We start from the raw sequence: 6,000 nt of genomic DNA on the forward strand, positions 1-6,000 counted from the left end.
GCGTATCTTTACTCACCTAAGTGCCTCTGCTGATTATACCCGTACTAGGAGAGAATGCAGGGTATGCCATCTACATGCTGCCATAAGGAATGCGCAGTGTAAACATGCCTTGTGTTTCCATTTTTTGCTAGCAGCTATAAAAGCACCAAGACAGCTATGTTGTCCTACCTTTGAGTGCTGCAATGGTAGTTGATATTTGAGCCAGGTGTTCAAGATCTGTCATTTCAGGAACAACAATTTAATCCTTAGCGCTCTGATCCCTTTTACATCTTCATACTCAAGTCTTCAAGGTGGGTGTAAAAGGCTACCTTTCTGCACCTACTTTGCAGAGGTATAAAAAAGCACCCAGTGGGCAAGGCAGTAGCAAATTGGTTCCAGCGTGTCTGCAGCAGGCATTTATATAAAGTCTGCCTGTTTCCAGGTAGCACATAGGCTGTCATTCTACTTTGCTCCACCTTTATGAGAACACTCCCATACAATGCTACAGTAGCATGATTACCATAGCACCCATCAAGTGCCAGATCTGCTCTAGCCTTGTCTTTTGAGATGCAAATTCCAATAACTAGGATAATTTTCTTTCATTTGTCACTGTTTAAGGTATTGGATTCTACTGATGCCTTCGGACAAAGAGATAGTAGTCAATAAATTTGTTCAATTTACCCTTTACAACCATATGCCACATCTTAGTCTCCTCAATCCATGCTGCAAAGTGTGCTTGTTAAGATTTCTGTATTTATTTTAGTTTGGTTTGGTTGCACAGATCACCTTGTACATAGCTTCATCTGAATTATGCCTCATGTTAAACTAGGGACCATATGCTCAGCTGATGTAAATTAAAGTCAGTGGAGCTACACCAGTTTATACCAGCTGAGGCTCTGGTACTAAGTCTTCAAAGAAGAAAACTTTTGGATTGTTACACAAACACCATTTTCTCTTTCTTCAGCAGTAATGGCTATTGGGCCTGATTCTGATCTCAAGGAAACTGAGGTAAATCAGCTGCACTCCCAGCACTGGTAGCTATTCCTCTCACAGAGGTGGTTTTATTATAGCGCCAGGAGAGCTCTCTCCCACCGCAGGAGCTGCGACTACACAGCCACGTTAGCCACGTTTAACGTTAACCACGTTTAACATTGGCTGTGTAGACTTACCCTTAGTTAGAATGTGTTTAGTCTCATTCAGCTGCAGTGTCATATGGATAATATAGGTGCTGGATGTTATGTAAAGTACCAAGAAAGAGAGAGCACTTGGGATTTGCTCTGTAAAGTTCTGTACCCAAAACAAAGTAAAAAATGGCAGATGCCTCAGTGCTGTTGGCAAACAGACTCCCTTTCCAGCATAGGTACAGTCTTTCCACTGTGTGGCTACATTATACCATAATGGATATCCCAAAATGGTTGTCGTATGATTCGCAAAGCTTGGTCCCTGTGATGGGGTCTACAGCAGGGGTTCTCAAACTGGGGGTTGGGACCCCTCAGAGGGTCATGAGGTTATTACGGGGGGGGCTACACCCCAACCCCACTTTGCATCCAACATTTATAATGGTGTTAAATATATAAAAAAGTGTTTTTAATTTATAAGGGGGGAAACACTGAGAGGCTTGCTGTGTGAAAGGGGTCACCAGTACAAAAGTTTGAGAACCACTGGTCTACAGGTTCCACACAACCAGTGCTGGGAGTAGAATACTGGGCTACAGAGGCCCTGCCCCTCAACAGGAACAGGGCACATTCCCTGTGGAGAAACAGTTTAAGAGGACACTGGTAGCCCAGGAAAAGAGCTGCATGCAGCATCAGGGAGTGTGGCTCATGCCAAGAGCTGTGCCTGAGGTTGCAACAGCTTTGTAAGGGCTGCTCTAGCAGCAGTGAGTTAGATTTCCCTGATCCACTCTTTGGGAGTTGAAAGCCCTAAAAGAGATTGACTGAACAAGGCACTAAAAAACAGAGGACAGTCTGCTAAGCCAGCAACCATGCCCTAAACTGAGGCACTTTGACTGGCAGGAAGTGATCTAGGGGAAAACATAATTTGGGGTAGCTCAATAACTGAGCTAGACACTTCATAAACCTCTCTCTCTGGTAATGGGTTGGGATCTGGTGGAGTAGGTGGGCAAGGTCCCCCTACCTTGCTCCTCTGTAATGATAGAACCTCTGGGGGAGCAGCTGGAGCACAAGGGGGTGACTGAGGCCATAGCCAGGCCCCCTCTGGGATGACTAGTCCATCAGAAACCATAAGGCCACGACCTTCCTCTAGACAAGCTGGTCATTGGACCTTCCCACAGCAATCCCTGAAGCTTCAGGGTAAAGAGCGATCGCTTCAGCTTCAGTTGGAGGGAGGAAAAGTCACAGGTTAAATATAAAAGTACCAAAAATAGTAAAACTTTCTCAATTCCTAGCTTGGCCACAGGCTGTGTGTGACCTTGGGCAAGTCAGTTAGGGCCAGATTTTTAAAGCCATTTATGCACCTAACTCCCAACTGTGCCCCAGTTACCATCTGTACAGTGGAGATAATAGCACATCTTTTCTCCCACCCTTTGCCTTTCTTCTCTATTTGGATTGTAAGCTCTTCAGACAACGGCTGTCTCTGGCTTACTACATGTTTGTGCAGCTCACCAGGAGCAGGGATCCTGGCTGGCATGCCAAGGCGTGACAGCTTTATAAATAATACTTACTAGTAATACACTCCCCCACTGCCATGCCAATCACAGCTGTGCCTGCCTGGGTGGTGGAGGAAAGGTTTTGGCTAATTACTAGAAAAGGGCTCTAATTATCCACCCCCAACCACAAGCAAAATCAACAGGCCTGAACAGAGGTAAAGCCAGACTAACTAAGATACTGTTGATAAAGCTTTTCAACCCAGCCAATGCCCTCAGCACTGTTTCTCCAGCTATTCACAGCAATGAAGGTTTACAAAATCACAGGCTAAAAAAATTAGCTGTTTCTAACGCACTTAAACCCATACATGCGTACCTATAGATATTTAAAACATGCCTGGTTAAAGCGTTAAGGGCCTGATTCCAAAACCCACCAAAATCTCCTATTAATTTCAATGATGCAGGAATGGGCCCTTATTCAGCTAATCCCTAAAAGCCTCAGTTAAGAACATAAGAACGGCCATACTGGGTGAGACCAATGGTCCATCTAGCCCAGTATCCTGTCTTCCGACAGTGGCCAATGCCAGGTGCCCCAGAGGGAATGAACAGAACAGATAATCATCAAGTGAGCCATCCCCTGTTGCTTATTCCCAGCTTCTGGCAAACAGAGGCTAGGGACACCATTCCTGCCCATTCTGGCTAATAGCCATTTATGGATCTATCGTCCATGAATTTATCTAGTTCTTTTTTGAGCCCTGTTATAGTCTTGGCCTTCACAACATCCTCTGCCAAGGAGTTCCACAGGTTGACTGTGCATTGTGTGAAAAAAATATTTCCTGTTGTTTGTTTTAAACCTGCTGCCTATTAATTTCATTTGGTGACCCCTAGTTCTTGTGTTATGAAAAGTAGTAAACAACACGTCCTTATTAACTTTCTCCACACCGGTCATGATTTTATAGACCTCAATCACATCCCCCCCTTAGTCATCTCTTTTCCAAGCTGAAAAGTCCCAGTCTTATTAATCTCTCCTCATATGGAAGCTGTTCCATATCCTTAACCATTTTTATTGCCTTTCTGTGTCCCTTTTTCAATTCAAATATATCTCTTTTTGAGATGGGGCAACCAGAACTGCATGCAGTGTTCAAGGTGTGGATGTATCATGGATTTATATAGTGGCATTATGATATTTTCTGTCTTATTATCTATCTATCCCTTTCCTAATGGTTCCTAATATTCTGTTAGCTTTTTTGACAGCTACTGCACATTGAGCAGCTGTTTTCAGAGAACTATCCACAATGATGCCAAGATCTCTTTCTTGAGAGAGAACAATTAATTGTATGAGTAGCTGGGATTATGTTTTCCAGTGTGCATTATTTTGCATAAATCAACATAGAATTTCCTCTGCCCTTTTGTTGCTCAGTCACCCCATTTTGTGAGATCCCTTTGTAACTCTTCACAGTCAGTTTTGGACTTAACTATCTTGAGTAATTTTGTATCGTCTGCAAATGTTGCCACCTCCCTGTTTACCCCTTTTCCAGATCATTTATGAATATGTTGAACAGCACTGGTCCTAGAATAGACCACTGGTGGACACCACTATTTACCTCTCTCCATTCTGAAAACTGACCATTTATTCCTATCCTTTGTATCCTGTCTTTTAACCAGTTACTGATCCATGAGACAACCTTCCCTTTTAGCCCATGACTGCTTACTTTGTTTAAGAGCCTTTAGTGAGGGACCTTGTCAAAGGCTTTCTGAAAGTCCAAGTACACTACATCCACTGGATCACCCTTGTCCACGCTGGTTGGTCCCCTCAAAGAATTATAATAAATTGGTGAGGCATGGTTTCCCTTTACAAAAACCATGTTGACTCTTCCCCAACAAATCGTGTATATCTTTGTGTCTGATATCACATAGGACACTCCAATTAGTACACCCGAGAATGATATTCACCTGCAATTGCGTCTCATTGTCTCATATTTAGTTTGTGATCCACTATAATTCCCAGATCCTTTTCACCAGTTCTACTGCCTAGCCAGTTGTTCCCCATTTCGTATTTGTGTTTGATTTTTCCTTCCTAAGTGTAGTACTTTGCACTTGCCTATATTAAATTTCATCTTATTGATTTCAGACCAATTCTCCAATTTGTCAAGGTCATTTTGAAGTCTAACCCTGCTGTCTTCCAAAGTGCTTGCAACTACTCCCAGCTTCATGTCACCCACAAATTTCATAAGCATACACGTTTCCTTTTTGTTGTGTGAGGTTAACGCTATGTGTATATATAATAAAATTGTTCGTAATAATTGTATCAGGGACAACACACTCCAGGGCTTGTGCACTGTGTTGCATCATGTTATCCCTTGCAGACCTTTTCTTGTGTTTTCGTAGGTATGTTATGAGATACCTATTTCAGAGGGGGGGTATGCCATAGACCAGTGTTTCTCAAATGTGGCCAATGTGGCCGCATGCGGCCACCAGGGGCTTTTCTTGCCACCACAGCCTCCTGGGCTGTGATTGGGAGGGGTGGGGAGGGCAAAGGAATGCCCCCCCCCTCTCCTGGATGCACTGCCTTAGTATTGGTTGCTGGGGCCGCCAGCAGGGGTTGAGCCCTGCCCCCCTCTAGAGTAACCTGGGGCACAACGTATGAGTAGGCAGCCGGTGAGTTCCCCACCTTCCCAGGGATGGTGGGGCTCAGTCTTTGGCCTTCAGCTCGGGGGTGGCAGGGCAGCAGGCTCTGGCTGCGGGGCTGTGGGCTCCAGCCCTGGGTCCTGGCTGTGTGGCAGCAGGCCCCAGGGTCCGGCCACATGGCTTCGGGCTCCATCCTTGGGCCCCGTCCTCCGGTTGTGGGACTTTGGGCTCCTGCCGCAGGTGTTCGGGCTCCTGCCGCAGGTCTTCAGGCTCCAGCTCTTGCTGCCTCCCCCAACCCCACACCCCATCTTCCCTGACCCTCCCCCAGGGCTGAATTTGTCCCCAGGCTTGCCAGAGCTGAGTAACTCTGCTTTGAAAAGTGATACTTGCATGTTTGTTAATATCACTGTTCACAGCAGACTTACTAGCTAGCCATAAATAAATTACAATAATTTGGATGTGTCTGTGTGCATATTTATTTGATTTTCCTAAAGCGAATTAAGTATTTTAGGAAAAAGGGAGGCCACCAAAAAATTTGTCCTGAGAACCCCTGCCATAGACTGTTATCTAGAAGGGGGTACGCAGCCTAAAAAGTTTGAAAACTACTGATCTAACTTATCTAAATATTCTTTAACCTGTTCCCCCCCCCCCCCCATTCTGGCTTGTGTTCCTTCCCCCTTGTTATTAATACTAATCGTGTTAAGCATCTGGCCACAATTAATCTTTTTATTGAAGACTGAAACAAAATAGGTATAAAAAACCTCAGCCTTCTTGATGGCATCAGTTAT

The sequence above is a fragment of the Natator depressus genome, chromosome 11 (assembly GCF_965152275.1).
Source record: "Natator depressus isolate rNatDep1 chromosome 11, rNatDep2.hap1, whole genome shotgun sequence".
Classification (NCBI taxonomy): domain Eukaryota; kingdom Metazoa; phylum Chordata; order Testudines; family Cheloniidae; genus Natator; species Natator depressus.